This window comes from Apium graveolens, chromosome 3 (assembly GCF_009905375.1).
Source record: "Apium graveolens cultivar Ventura chromosome 3, ASM990537v1, whole genome shotgun sequence".
In the NCBI taxonomy this organism is placed as follows: Eukaryota; Viridiplantae; Streptophyta; class Magnoliopsida; order Apiales; family Apiaceae; genus Apium; species Apium graveolens.
The window spans coordinates 31,154,748-31,171,331 of NC_133649.1; positions in this window are offsets into that span (position 1 = coordinate 31,154,748).

Here is a 16,584-nt window from a genome sequence, read left to right on the forward strand (position 1 = left end):
GCTAATCGAAGATTTAGCGAATTAGACAATTATTTTTAACCGATTATGAGTAATTTATCGACGATTTTTTACAACTCGACCGATTTTGTATAACAAATATTTAACTAAATGAAAATAATGAAAATGTAATATTTTCTTTAGTTTATTACATTTTTTCTGATCTATATATATTTCAATTTTTTTATACGACGGATTTACTTTGGTGAATTCCAACTACAGGGGATTTACCCTAATATACGATGATGTTGGGACGGGGAATTAGACCGTATAATCTGTTTTCTTTATTTTTTTCATGTGGATGCAGGTTAAAAACATAAAATTTAGGCCCTGTCTGATATTCATATATTAATAAGTAATTTATTTTTCAAAAAGTTTTTTATTTACACATATTTCTTTAAAATCAAGTGTTATCATAAATTTTAAGATCAAATCTTATTTCCAAAATTAAAAGTAGGTTAATTATTTTCATATAAGTTTTGAATTAAGTTATTTATAGTCGGAAGGAAAAAAACCTGACAATTTTACTAACCGAATGTGTGATATATCTCGTTTTGGAAATTTATCAAAAATATATATTTTTATAAAAAAATATTTGTGATTTTATCAATTCCTGAAAAAAATTGCAAAAAAATATTTTATTCTGAAACTATTTCCATGTATTGGGAATTTATCAAAAATACAATTTATTTAGCAACTCCTAAAAATATTTGCAAAAAAATGATATTATTCTGGTAATATATACATAAAAACGATTTTGCATAATAGGTTACATTTATTTTGAATTGTGCAATTGAGTTAGGTTTCAATTTGGATTACATTCTTGAAAGGCATATGTCATAACCTATTTGTTTATTCGAGGATTTAACTCAACTCAAATAAGGATGTAACAAGTAAATAGTGGTTCTATCGTCAAAGAGATCTCACTAAGTAACATATGTCACAAGATTAAGTAACATTGTTCATCTACAGACTTGAGGACTTTATTTACTGGAAAAAGCTCAAGAAATTGATCAAGCCTCAGTGATATAAATCAAAATTGTGGATTTAATTAAGTGACAGAGATCTCGCCAGGGTATCAAATATTTACAGAGATTTAATCTGAAGAAAATCAAGTTACTAAAGTCAAGACATGAAGAAACGTCACGGAAGTTAGTCACTCGTGAACCAGACAGTACATCGAGTGTCAACATTGAAGTGTGGAATTGATTCATAATTATCAGAAGATTTTCAGAAAAATGGTTGTTGTTCAAGAGTAGTATTAATTCTCTATTAATTAATTAAGTCGTATAATTTAATTAAGAAAATAAATTATATCTGCAAAGATTAATTTATTGATTAATTGGATTAATTGATTAATTAATTCTGAATTAATATTATGCTTTTTAAGAACTGATTTTGAATTTAAATTCAATATTAATTCGGCAAGACAATCTTTTGTACTAGTATGACAATCAATAGTCATACCGAAAGTTATGCCAGTTCATTTAATTGTCTTACTGAAAATCCTACCAGCTGTTGATATTGTCTTGCTAGTTCGTTCATTTGTCATACCGAAAGTTCTACCAGCTGTTGGGATTGTCTTGCTAGCTCAACGGATTGTCTTGCCAATTCAGTGAATTTCTGTTGAATGAATATAAAAGAAAAACTCAGACAGAAGCTCATTTATTACAGAACAACAACCTGAAGAACAAACAGCAGAAGCATTTCATCTCTCTCAAGTGCATTTCGAGCCTATTAATTTCTAGTCATTAATGTTAAATTCAAACCACTAGAAATCATTATCTTGTTGTTGTGTAACTATCTAGCGGATCAAAACCCCTAGAACTTAATCTCAAATTGCTTCTAGCATTTGATCTTTTTATTTCAAAAATAGAAAAAGTTCATGTCGAATTTATTCTAGATTTAGAATAATTTATTTGAGATTAATCCCCTGTAAACGACACCGTTGTTGTAACACCTTTCAAGTTTAATAATAGTTTTATTTAACTTGAATTTTGTTTCACTTTTTTATTCCGCATTTTATTCGATTACAAATTATGTTGCAAATATGGTTACATATTGGCAAAACGTATTTTCGCAAATATTTTTTAAAATTTAAGGTGTAGAAGTGGTTGTAAAATGATTTCAAAGTTGCAGAATATATTTTTACAAATATTTTTAAAAAGTGATAGCATTTTCATTAAAAATTATAAAACTTTGGTGTTTATTTAAAAAACCCTTTTGTTTTTGTATGACAAATGGTGTTTAATTTCATAAATTATTATACCCCCTTCAAATTAACTAGGGACCTTTACCCGCGCGCTACGCGTGCTAGAAAAAAATTATTAGTTTTTACTATTCGCACCAAATAAATATATTTACCATTTTTTTTACCATTTGAATAGTTTCTTTTTTCACTGAAATATAATAGTGTCGAGTTTAGGTAAAAGTCTGTCAATAATATTGTCATGAATAGTTTAGACAATACCAAAATTAAATAATTTGATTTAATTTAATGAAAAAAAAGATATACATATAATACAACAGTCACATTCATTTTTAGATGACATCACATATTCTGCATCTAAAAAAGTATGTACAGCGGCAAGTTATTAAAGATTTTCCAAACTTATGTATTGTATTGCTATAAAACATTATTATAGAATTATTTGATTTTAATTAAAATACGTTTATAGAGCATTTATATTTCCATACAAATTATAAGGAAAAGTATCTTATGAATTTAACATTTAATAGTAGGTTTTTAGGATGGACAAAATAGTTGAATAATACACAAACATATTCCAAAAATAAAAAGAAAAAGCAAATCAGCATAGCTCACTTACAATTCATACACTCTCTCTTTCAATTTGAAACAGACAAAACTCACTTACAATTCACAATTCACACACTCTCTCTTTCAATTTGAAGTTGATTCAAGGAATGTATGCTTAGAGCTTGAAGTGCTGCATTTAGTACAATAACTAATTCATACCATTTCATCGGGGTACTCATTTCGAAAGAAGTAAGTTGTTCAATTCTCTTTTACGTATTCTCATTGTTAGAATAAGAATTTGATGTTAGATTGATCGTTGAATGTAAATTGATGCAGAAATGGATCTAAAAGAAGTTCAGATATGTTTTATTTGTACAAATATGAGTGATTTTTACAGAAAGGGGGGATTGGCATGTATTAGAATGTAGCTATGTACTTTGTTAAAGTTCAAATTGCTCATTATGTGATAATTGTAATTGTTATATATTAGAGTATCTATTTTGCTTACTTTGTTCAAATTATGCAGTTTCTGTCATTGCCATTTTATGTAAACTATGGCAGTCACCTCCCTGATGAGGTTAAGTTGTTAGGACCCTTGAATATTGTTAGGACGGGAAAATATCCGAGAAATTCTAAGAGTATCCAAAATCTGTCTGATATGATGAAATTCTACTTATTGAAGCCCCACCACATGGTTCTACTGGAATATGAAGGAGGAGCGCAGTTCAAATTTCAAGTATATAATCTGTATGCGGTGGAAAAGAAATATACAGAAGTGGCATCAGATTCTGACTTGACCTGGACTGATACCGAGCTAAAAAGACTGAGTATTACTTTTTGTTATAATGCTACAACTAATTTATGCACTGTTCAACACATACGTATTGAAGGCAAACATTTGTTGGGCACATCATTCACTGAGGTAACAAATAGACATCCATATTTCAAAATTTATTTTAAAACATTATCATTTTTTTAATGTGTTGTCTCTAATAGTTTTGTACCTTCTAGGTTATAAATTCAGATACTTGCGACAAATTTGGGTTATGTGAAAAGTCTCCAGTCATTACATTTTATTTTGAGGATCAAGAATGGCCTATACATGTAAAATGGGTTCCTGACGCAGTCCTTATTACTAATGAGTGGAATTGGTTCATTCGAGATACACAAATTAAAATTGGTGATACCATTGCTCTCTACCATATTGACGAAGCACTGAAGTTTAAAATATGTGTTTTGATGAATCTGTCATTCCAAAAGATGGAACTTATGGAGGTATCTTGTCATTAACAGCTTTTATTTAAAAACCTGAGATTTTGAAATTATTTCCCATATTGCATTTTAACAGGTGAGGCAGATGATGTTCAACATTATGCCAAGTTTTTTAAGGTTTTTACATGTTAGATATATTTGTTATGTCATGTCTAATATGATTTGTGTTTAGTTTTCAGATCTTACTTAACAGAATAAATCAGAACTTAACTGGAAATCAGTACTTATACTGAAGTCAGGACTTTAGATATCAGAACTTAAGTTGTCAGAACTTAAGTTATCAGGAGATATTTATCAGGAGATAATATCAGGACTTAAGGAGGCTTTCAGATAAGGAAGACGGCTGATTGAAAGGAAAGAAGATCGAGACTGAAATAAGAAGAGATATGCATGAAGAAGAATTCTATAAGAAATAGAATACTTGGAAGAAAAGATAGCTGATTGATATATATATTAGGAAGCAGAATTATATTCGATATCAATTAGAAGATTATCTTGTAACTGTGTAGTATATAAACACATACATAGGGTTTACACTATATGTGTTATCTTAATCGAGATTATTATTCATTGTAACCCTAGCAGCTCTCGTGATAATTTGTTCATCACTGAGAGAGAATAGTTCTTTGTAACAGAGTTTATTGTGCTGAATAAAATCTATGTTCTGTTACTTGAGTTCATATATTCTATTTGATTGTAGTAAACACTGTATTCAACCCCCTTCTACAGTGTGTGTGACCTAACAAGTGGTATCAGAGCAATCTGTTAACATGCATACAGTAAAGATCCAAAAACAATCATGTTTAAAGAAGCACAAACTCCAACCAAGCCCACTAAAACTGAAGAAACTCCAAAGACTCAAATCCATAATCGATATGAGACTATTAGGGTTCTCATACTAAAACCTTCTGAGTATCCCATATGGAAGGTGATGATGTCTATGTTTCTGGAAGCTATAGATCCAGAATACCTTGACAGAATTAATGAAGGACCACATAAGCCAAGTAGGGATGGCAATCGGGTCGGTCGAAACGGGTTTAGCAAAAACCAAACCCGAACCCGATTATTTTTTCCAAACCCGAACCCGAAAAAACCCGAACCACCAAACCCGAACCCGAACCCATCGGGTTCGGTTCGGGTTCGGATTTGTAGATCGCTATCAAATTGCACCTTAATTTGCACAAACTCTAGTGAAAAATTACTAGAATCTGCTTAGAGCAAAGTGCTCATAAATATTACGATATTGAAATTTTTGGGATTGAATTAGAGGGTTTTGAGAAGACAATGGATAATATACCTCTATGAATAAAATTGTTGGTGAAATAATGCAACAATCTTGACCTTTAGTATACTTGTAGTGAAAATGCTGCTAAAAATATATTTAAACAACTTTAATGCAATGGTTTATAAAAAGTATAATTTTTTAGTACTAATATTAGTAATATACTATATTATATATTATATTATTACTTATAAAATATAAAATATTATTTATATATTAACACCGGTTTCAGATCGGGTTCGGGTGCGGGTCGGAATGGGTTTCGGGTTTTCGGGTCGGATTCGAAACGGTATGCCTTAAAACCAAACCCGACCCGAAAATGGTCCGGGTTTAAAAATCAAACCCGAACCCAAATCCAAACCCGAAATATTCGGGTTCGGTACAAATTGCCATCCCTAAAGCCAACCAAGCTCTTTGTTGTAGTTGCAGATCAGCCAGCACAGACTGTACCAAAGGAGAAAAGTGAATATACAGCTGAAGATATCTCATCTATTGCAAAGGATGCAAAGGTAAGACATTTGTTGCATAGTGCCATTGATAATGTCATGTCAAACAGGGTAATTAACTGCAAGACTGCAAAGAAAATATGGGATGCCTTGGAGACAAGATGCTAGGGAACTGATTCAATTAAGAAGAACAGGAGGACTATACTCACTCAAGAGTATGAGCACTTTGACTCAAAACCTGATGAGTCATTAACTGGTTTATATGACAGATTTGTCAAACTCTTGAATGATCTGTCACGGGTGGATAAGGAATATGATCTTGAAGATACTAATCTGAAATTCCTTTTAGCTCTTCCTGAAAGTTGGGATTTGAAGGCAACTACTATAAGAGACAACTATGCTCTTGATGAAACTACTCTTGATGAAAGTTATGGTATGCTCAAGACTCATAAACTTGAGATGGATCAAAGAAGCAAGAGGCATGGGAGAAAGTCAAGGACAGTTACTCTTAAGGCTGAGGAGGAATCCCCTAAAGTGGTTGTCTCAAAGAAAGGCAAAGGAAAGGCTCTTATCACAAAGTCTGATACTGAGTCATCAAGTTCTGATAGTGATGAGGATTCAGAAACTGAAAGTCTATCTGAGATGGACCCTGATGAATAAATGATGAAGCTGTGTGCTCTTATGGTGAAAGGAATCACAAAGATTGCATACAGGAAATTCAGAAGGGGAAAAAAGTTTTCCAGGAAAGGTGCAAGTTCTGATAAGAAAAGTTTCAGAAAATCTGAAGGCAAAGGAGGAAAGTCTGACAGAGGAGATTACTCAAATGTCAAATGCTACAACTGTGGTAAGAAAGGCCACATATCTCCTGATTGCAAGAAAGGAAAAAGTGACAAAGGCAAGGCTCTTGTCACAAAGAAGAAAAGCTGGACAGACACTTCAGATTTTGAAAGTGAGGTGAACAATGCCTTGATGGCAAATGCTGATAGCAGTTATGAAACTGCTGAGTTAAAGGTACCTCAAACAACTTATGATTTTCACACTGATGATAATACTGAGTTGAGAAGATATCTTAAAACCATGTTCATTAGTTATAGAGATCAAACTTTAACATGTGAAAGATTAACTTCTGAAAATCTTGCTTATAAAAAGAGGAATGATTATTTAGAAAAAGATTTAGTTATGTTCCATCAAACTCAGAAAGATAGAGATGATGCTTTCTATGTTAGAGATGAAGTGCTTAAAATGAATGAATCTCTAAAAACTGAGTTAGAAAAGGAAAGAGAGATTATCAGGACTTGGACTAACTCTGGCAGAACAACTCAAAATTTGTTAAGTAGTGGAAACTGGAAAGAGGTCTTAGGTTATGGAGATGATAAGAATAATAAAGGAACTGTAGAAATTGAGCCTATAGTTGTTAAATAAAAGCCAAAGGTAAATCATGTTAAGTTTGTAGATGTAAAGTATGATATTGATAAATCAGGAGTTAAGAGAAATTAACTTCTGACAAACCAAAACATGATAAGCCAACTGAAGTTAACATAGGCTTAATGACAAAGAAGCAGCTTAAGCATAAGCTGAAAGATGTTAAGAATGTAAACAAGGTAAAACCACCTAGGAAAAATAAGAATGGAAAGGAAGGTGTGAATAAAAGCAATGATTATAAGCCTGTTCCTAATGCTCCTAGAAATAAATGTTATAACTGTGGAAATTCTAACCATCTGGCTTCTTTTTGCAGGAAGAATAAGAACATAAACTCCTTACCTTCAAAATCAGGAGTTAAGAGTCAGTCTTTGAGATATAGGCCACAAAATCCTTGTTTTCATTGTGGTAGTTTATGGCATTCCATTAATACTTGCAAGGAATATCATAGTTTGTACTATGATTATTATCAAGTTAAACCTTCTTTAAAGAAAGTTAGCATTATTCCTTCTATTGTAAGTTCTGATGCAAAGTCTGATATTGTAAATTCTGATAAGAAAACCGTTAACATAAACTCTGATGCTAAATCCGCTGCAAATATTAACAAACTTAATAAGGCCAAAGGATCCAAGCAAGTCTGGGTCCTTAAAACTAATCATTAGTGGTCTTTGTGATTGCAGGGCAACAGGAAAAACATCCTTGTTCAGGACAGTGGATGTTCAGGACATATGACTGGAAATAAAGCCCTGCTATCAGACTTTGTGGAGAAAGCTGGCCCAGGTGTTTCTTATGGAGATGGCAACATGGGAAAAACTCTGGGATATGGCAATATCAATCTTGGGAATGTCATCATTGAAAAAGTAGCTCTAGTCTCAGGACTTAAACACAATTTGCTGAGTGTTAGTCAAATCTGTGACAGAGGTTATCATGTGAATTTCTTTGAAGAACACTGTGAAGTTGTAAGCAAATCTACAGGCAAAGTTATTCTGAAAGGATAAAGGCATTGTAACATTTATGAAGCCAAGATTTCAACAAGTTCTGATGGTTCTGCAATTTGGGATTGGCACAAGAAACTCTCTCATTTAAATTTCAGCAATATATATGAACTAGTCAAGAAAGATCTTGTGAGAGGACTATCAAAATCAGTATTTGCTCCTGATGGCCTTTGTGATTCATGTCAAAAGGCAAAATAAAGAAAATCTTCATTCAAGAGCAAGACTGAATCTTCAATTCTTGAGCCTTATCACCTATTACATGTTGATCTATTTGGTCCAGTGAATGTCATGTCTATTGCAAAGAAGAAATATGCTATGGTCATAGTGGATGAGTTCACCAGATACACATGGGTGTATTTCTTGCACACAAAAAGTGAAACTGCATCTATCTTGATTGATCATGTCAAACAACTGGATAAATTGGTTAAAGACTCTGTGAAAATCATAAGAAGTGATAATGGCACTGAGTTCAAGAATTTGATTATGGAAGAGTTCTGCAAAGACCATGGAACCAAGTAGGAATATTCTGCTCCTGGAACTCCACAGTAAAATGGAGTTGTTGAAAGAAAGAATAGAACTCTTATTGAAGCTGCACGAACTATGTTTGATGAAGCAAAGTTACCAACTTACTTTTGGGCTGAAGCTGTGCAGACTGCTTGTTTTACTCAGAATGCAACACTTATTAACAAGCATAGAAAGACACCATATGAGATGGTGAAGAAAAAGAAGCCAAATTTGAAGTATTTTCATGTATTTGAATGCAAGTGTTTTGTTCTTAAGACTCATCATGAACAGCTATCCAAATTTGATCTAAAAGCTGATGAAGGAATTTTTGTTGGATATCCACTTTCCACAAAAGCCTTCAGAGTCTACAATTTAAGAACAAAGAATGTCATGGAATCTATCAATGTCTCTTTTGATGATAAGAAGATTACAGGACTTGAAGATTTCAATGATCATGATCAGCTGAGATTTGAGAATGAAGTTTTAAATTCTGATTCTGTAAATCCTGACAGTCTAAATCCTGACAATCTAAATTCTGATGGATTAAACTCTGATGTCATTGAAATTGTGGTAACTACGCCAAAGGAAAATGCACATGTGCAGGGGGAGCATATTGAAGATCCAACCAATCTCAAGAAGCATCAGAATCTAGAACAGGCTCATCAAGTTCTGATTCATCAAGTTCTGATGGGTTAAGTTCTGATAAATCTGGAAACTCAAGTTCTGATAAATCTGGAAACTCAAATTCTGATAATTCTGGAAGCTTACATTCTGAAGGATCCAACTCAGAGATCATAATTTCAGGGGGAGAATCAGAAAATGCTGATGGAGACAGCATGGATCATGGGGGAGCATCCAGTTCTAGAGATAATCTTCCATCTGCAAGGAAGTGGACTAAAGTATATACACCTGACTTGATTATTGGAGATCCTGAAGCAGGTATTAGAACTAGAACAACAACATCAAATGAATGTCTCTATCACTCTCTTCTTTCTCAGACTGAACCAAAGAAAGTGGAAGAAGCTCTTCAAGATGCTGATTGGGTGCAAGCAATGCAAGAAGAGTTAAATGAATTTGAAAGAAATAAAGTCTGGACCCTGGTGCCAAGAACAAAGAACAGATCTGTTGTTGGTACAAAGTGGGTGTTCCGGAATAAAACTGATAGTGATGGTATAATTATAAGGAATAAAGCAAGGCTAGTTGCAAAAGGATACTCTCAACAGGAGGGAATTGATTATGATGAAACATTTGCACCAGTTGCTAGATTGGAAGCCATAAGGTTATTTTTGGCTTATGTTGCTCACAAAAAGTTTACAGTCTTTCAAATGGATGTAAAAAGTGCTTTTATTAATGGAGAATTGGAAGAAGAAGTATATGTTGAACAACCTCCAGGTTTTGTAGATTCAAAATTTCCTAATCATGTCTACAGACTTGATAAAGCACTTAATGGCCTTAAGCAAGCTCCAAGAGCATGGTATGAGACATTAGCTCAGTTTCTTCTGGAAAGTGGATTTAACAGAGGGACTATTGACAAAACATTGTTTTATCTCAACCATGGAAAGGACTTACTTTTGGTGCAGATATATGTTGATGATATCATTTTTGGTTCTACAAATGACAGACTTTGTAAAAGGTTTGCCATGCTAATGCAGTCAAGATATCAAATGAGTATGATGGGAGAACTTAGCTATATTTTGGGCCTTCAAGTCATGCAGAATGAAGAAGGAACTTTTATTTGTCAATATAAGTACACCAGAAATTTGTTGAAGAAATTTGGATTGCAAGACTGTTCAAGTGCATCCACTCCTATGGCCACTGCAACAAAATTGGATAAGGATACTAGTACATCAGTAGATATTACTGATTACAGAGGTATGATTGGCTCACTACTCTATCTAACTGCAAGTAGACCTGATATCATGTATGCTACCTGTCTCTGTGCAAAATTTCAAGCAGATCCAAGAGAACCTCACTTAACAGTTGTGAAAAGAATTTTTAAGTACCTTAAGGGTACAGCTGATCTGGGATTATGGTATCCTAGAGAATCAGACTTTAAGCTAATAGGTTACTCAGATACAGATTTTGCAGGATGCAAAATTGACAGGAAAAGCACAAGTGGAAGCTGCCAATTTCTTGGAGGCGGATTGGTTTCTTGGTTTAGCAAGAAACAGAATTCAATTTCCACATCAACTGCAGAAGCAGAATACATTTCTGCAGGAAGCTGTTGTGCACAGATTCTTTGGATGAAAAATCAGTTACTGGATTATGGGTTAACATATTCTAAAATCCCTATTTACTGTGATAATAAAAGTGCTATTGTTATGACAGGTAATCCAGTTCAACACTCAATGACAAAGCACATCAGCATAAGGTACCACTTCATAAGGGAACGTGTGGATGAAGGTACAGTGGAATTGCATTTTGTTCCAACAGATCAACAACTAGCAGATATCTTCACAAAACCACTATGTGAAGCTACTTTTACAAGATTGGTAAATGAACTTTGAATGATTTCAGGTTCTTTCTCTAAATCTGCTTAGTTTATGTTCTGATACATCAGACTTTATGATCAGTAGTTACAGATATTACTATCTTTGTGTATTCTGTGCTTAAATTGAAATTTACTTAAGTGATGATTGTTGTCTGATGTGAATTTCTAAACTCTGATAGTGATATGAATGTTTCTGTGACTATTCAATCCAATGAGGATAACTGTACTAGATGCTGACCTAGTAGTCTTTAATATACTTATAATCCCATGTTTGAAGTAATTGTTTATGTGGAAATCTTTTAACATAAGCAAATTCTGATATTGAGCTTGATTGAAGTTTACTTTGTGTATCTTATTACTAAGTCAAAAATTAGAATAGTGCCATTTATCTGTTAAGTTCTGATGTTAGTAACTCTGATGGATGTACTAAGTGCTGATACGCCTCACTTATCAAAAGAAAAAGAAAAAGAAAAGAAATAAAAATTAGGTACTCCTTTGAGATCTAGAGTAAAAATATGGAAGGGAAGACCCAAGTGCATTGCTGGTATTAAGTAATATGCATTAGAAAAGCAAAATAAAATTTTCTTGGTGACTTTTCACATTCTCTGATTAGTGGAGAAATACCTCTGATAACAGCATAAATTCTGATAAGCAGTCGTGACTCACTTACACTGAGAAGCCAATGTAAATAGGAATTTCAAAAGATGCATAAAATGAGCACAAAAAGTTGAGGTGGACTCATGCATGAACTCATTCTATAGTAGACTTCAGAATAATGACAGATTTTGAGCAAAATTCTTAGTTATGCCTTATTTCTAAGATGTACTGAAGTGAATCAGACTTTACTCTTTGTCTGATATTTAGCTTAGTGCACACACTTACACTCCATATGTGTGATGAAAATTACTGTGGTGATAAATGTTGTTTTAGATGAACAGTCTAAGTGTCAGATGCATAAATTCTGAGGACAAGTTCTGATGGAAGTTCTGATGATTAAGTTCTGATGTACTCATATCAGTATTTATGAGAAGAATTACATAAATAAACATTCACTTTTCGAGTTAATGAGCCATATTCTGATGACTTTTAAATTATGATAATAATCAAGTTCTGATGCTGACGTGGCAGTATTTATTTACTTGATTTATTTTTTGGTCATTACTTGAACGGTCATATTTTTACAGAATATTGGTTTATAAGAGATAAAGTAGTAATAATCATTTATTTAGTGGGAACAGTTTTTTAAAAAAACTGAACGTGCAATGTAATTATTACTTATTTACCGTGCCCATTAACTTTTGCCTTAACTACTGCATGGCTGACAGGTGTAAAGGTCTGTTCCACCTCTCATTAACTGCTGTCACGTGGGGTGTCTAAGTAAAAGACATAAAAGATTTTCAAATCTTTTATTTTCATTTTTATTCTACTCACTCTCTCTCTTTTCTTATTCTCTCTCACATTTTCTGACAGTTTTCTATACAGACATTTCATCAAACACCTTTCAGGCAAACTAATTTCTCACTTATTTCTGATGGCGCCCAAGGATTTAATTGTTGATGGAGCCAAGTTTGTACCAAATAACTATGCTGCAATCTTGAATAAGGTTGAAGCTCCATCAGATCAACACTTTGTGCAAGATTTATTAGCCAATACTGAGATTGGGTATGCTTTGACCCAACCTCAAACTATGTCAAGCAAACAAGTGCTGACATTTTGGCGAACTGGGCTTTTTGATGATGGTGTTGCTATTGGTACTCCAAGCATTGTTTTCGCATCAGGAGATGTCAAGCATGTGGTTACTCTTGGAGCAGTTCGTAAAGCTCTCCACTTACCTGAAGGTTGCACATTCTCAACAGTGGAGGATCTTGTTTTACAGCATCTTATGGCCAGTCTGGGCTATGAGAAAAGTTTGGGAAAGTTGGGTCAGCTGAAAAGATCAAATATCAGAATGGAATGGAGCTTTTTCTTAGATTGTATCACTAAGGCATTCGCCAATAAATGCTCCAACTTTGATGTTATTCCCTCATGAGTCAGCAAATCGGGTATGCCCTTATTCATCAAACTCATTTTGATTTTGCAAGTGCTGTGCTAGGTTTCATAGGGGATAGGATGACAGAGGATAGGAATGTAGTATACTTTGCTAAAATCTGTTAGCTTATATATACTTTTTGTTGTGCTTATGAACCCCAACTAGACGGTGATTTAATTTCGCCCTTTAAGCTTTCAAAAAGGGCTTTTAATGATTTGTTAAATGCTGACAATAAGAAACAAGTTCAGAGACCCTTACAGATTCCTCAGTCAGTAAAACAAATCTTGGTAAATGCTGATCCACAAAAATACACATCTGTTTACCCTGATGTCCAACCCACCAACACATCACAGCCAACACAACAGCCATCAGAACATACCATCTCTCACTAACCTCAAACTTTTCAACCTCAATCAACTTAACCCTCCATCAGGACATATTACAAACCAACACAGTCATCTCAACCTCAACCTTCAGCACATCCAGTGAGGCCTTCATCTTCAAAACCCAAGAGGACTAAGATAGTACCTCAGTCTCAACAGAAGAGAAGGAGAATTATTCTAAGTGATGAGTCAGATAATGAGGAACAGGTTCCCCTATCAGAATCTGTTGTTGTAGAAGCTGAGAAGATCTCTTCTCTCTTCTCAGAAAGATACTGAAACTGGGAGTTCTAGGCCCCTCAAAAGGCTTAGAAAGCTAAATTCTGATGATGATGCTCCCAAAGTCTCTAATTCTGCAAAGAGACTTAAAAAGCAAAGAGCCAGGAGGGCTATAAGTGTATCATCACACTCTGAAGAAATTCTGGAAGCAGCAGCTAAGGAAGGGGGTCAGGAATCTCTGATCCCAACAGAACCTATAGTCATTGAATTACTTCCCACAGTTGAATCAGACTTTACTCAAGCTCCAAAGTCTCATATTCAAGAGCAAGAGGATATTCCAGAGCAAGTGTCTACACCTCATGTATCTCCTATCATTAATCCAGTACATGTTGAAGACCCAGGTACAAGTGTTGAAATTGATATTCATAACTTGATTGTGCCTGAGGTTCTGTACTCGGAAGCTCCACCAACTCAACTCACTCCACCAATAACACCACTTTTGGATGCTGATTTCAATGCAGATATTCCATCAACACCAGTTTTGAATCTAGACGATGAAGATCAGATTTTAGGTAGGCATCAAAATTTGGATGTTGATCAGAACTTAGTTGCAGATTAGAATTTAGAGGATGATGTTGAAGCCTCTATAGCTTCACATACTGTTATTTTATCAGAGGATGCTGATACTGCAGACTCCGTAAGTTCTGATGCTGACAATGCTGAAATTACTGGTGAAGCTACTACAAATGTAGATGCTGATGCAGCTGGTCCATCTGGACATGCACCTCAACAAGCTCCATGCAAAGCTGATTCGATCAAGAAGTTTATTAGAGAGGATGCACCAGTACCTTGGAGTGAAACTCCTAGAGGAAAGGAGTGGACTAAGGAATGGAACACAGTTAGTTTTGTTCGTACTGAAAAAATTCTTGCTGAGCACCTGGCCAAAGCTGATGAAATGCTAATAAATGATGATTTCAAGGCACAGCTGAGAGTTACTGCATTAAGTACAAGGAACCTTCAAGGTCAACACTCAATAACTCATGACAAGGTGAACAAAATTCAAGAATCTCTGATCCAGCATGATATGAATATAAAATTGGAAAAGAACAGATTTTTCAAGCCAGCCTTTGACCGAATTGGGTATATTGAAAAGACTCAGGAGAACCAACAAGATCAAATTTCTGAAATTCTAAAGAATCAAGCTTCTCAGCAAACTCAACTCAATGAGATCCAATCCTCAGTGGAATTGCTTGTCTCTCTTCTTCTCCCTGCTGATGCCAAAAAGGGGGAGAAAGTGATTAAGTCCAAATGCAAATCTACTCAACCACTGAAGGGTAAGGATGATGGAAATGATGACCAGGGAAACTCTGGAATGGGTAGATTTCATAGTAAGCAAAGGTTTTTCATCAAGCAAAGCTGGAACTACAAGTCAAAGAACAAGTTCTGATACTGGGAGAAGAATAAGTTCTGATACTGGTAAAAGGATAAGTTCTAGTTAACATCTGGAACTTGATGAAGAGATTTCCCAAAGGCTATTCCTAAAAGACAATCCAGGCATGGATATTGAAAGTCTGAAGGAAGAAGAAGCCAGACTTAAAGCAGAAAATGTCAAGATAAAGTCTAAAGCTCAAGTCATGGAAAAGAAGCCACCTAAGCCTAAGGGCATTGTGATAAAAGAAAAGACAAATTCTGAGGCAACCAAAGCCAAATTACAAGTGGAGGTAGATCCTAGATCCAAGGGCAAAGAAAAAATTGATGAACCTGTAAAGGTATATGTGCCAATCATGGATGAAGGAATAATTGATGAAGAAGATGCTAGTCTTACTCTGATAAAAAAGAAGATTTCTCAACCAACCTCTGACATGGCTCAAGTTGTTCAGAGTTAAGATATAGTAAGTTCTGATATGACAGTGAAGCAAGCAACCTCTGATATAGCTCAAGTTGGCTTGATATCAAAAGATAAGGGAAAGGAAACCTCTGACATTGCTCATGTTAAACCTTCAAAGATTCTACTACCAGGATTCACCAAAGCTCAACAGACTCAACCTTTGAAGACTACATCAAGTGGTTTTAAAGCAAGAGTTGTTACAGGAAAGGAAGCAAGAGACTAATCAGGATTGGGTAGTTCTAAAGAGAAGAGAATACACAACACTACTAATGATCCAACTTCCTTAAGTGAACCAGGTATAGGAGCAACTCCTGAAAGATTGAACCAACTAGAATCTGTACAAATGGTTTACCACTCTGTTTTGAAAGAAGATATCATGTTATACTTTATGACATATGGGAGGGTATTCCAGATCAGGGAGAATGCTATTTTATTGAAGTATTTTGAAGAACTAGAACATGTTCTATTTCTACTTCAAGTGAAAAACAGATCAATAGATGGTGCCGCAAGTTGTTTAAAATCAAATATTCAAAGGCAGAAGAAACTTTACTCTGTAAAGTCTGACAGGCCATATTGTCCTAAGTACATATCTCACAATGGAGAAATTGTTGGAATGAAGCTTAATACTGCTAAAATCATCACTACATTTTCTGGTATTAAGGGACTTGAATTCAATCTAGAGTCTGATAAAGCCTATATCATCAGACTAGATCAGGATATAAGGAAAGCAAAAATAAATGATCTCAGGGATGCTATCTTTCAAACTGGTGAAGATACAATTGAATTGAAAAATGGTAAAAGGAGGATGGTCAATGAACTTGAATATGCTGAGAGATGTCTGTTGAAGAACTATCTCAGAACAACTCCTGATATCAAAGAGATCAAAAATTGAAGCCAAGTCAAA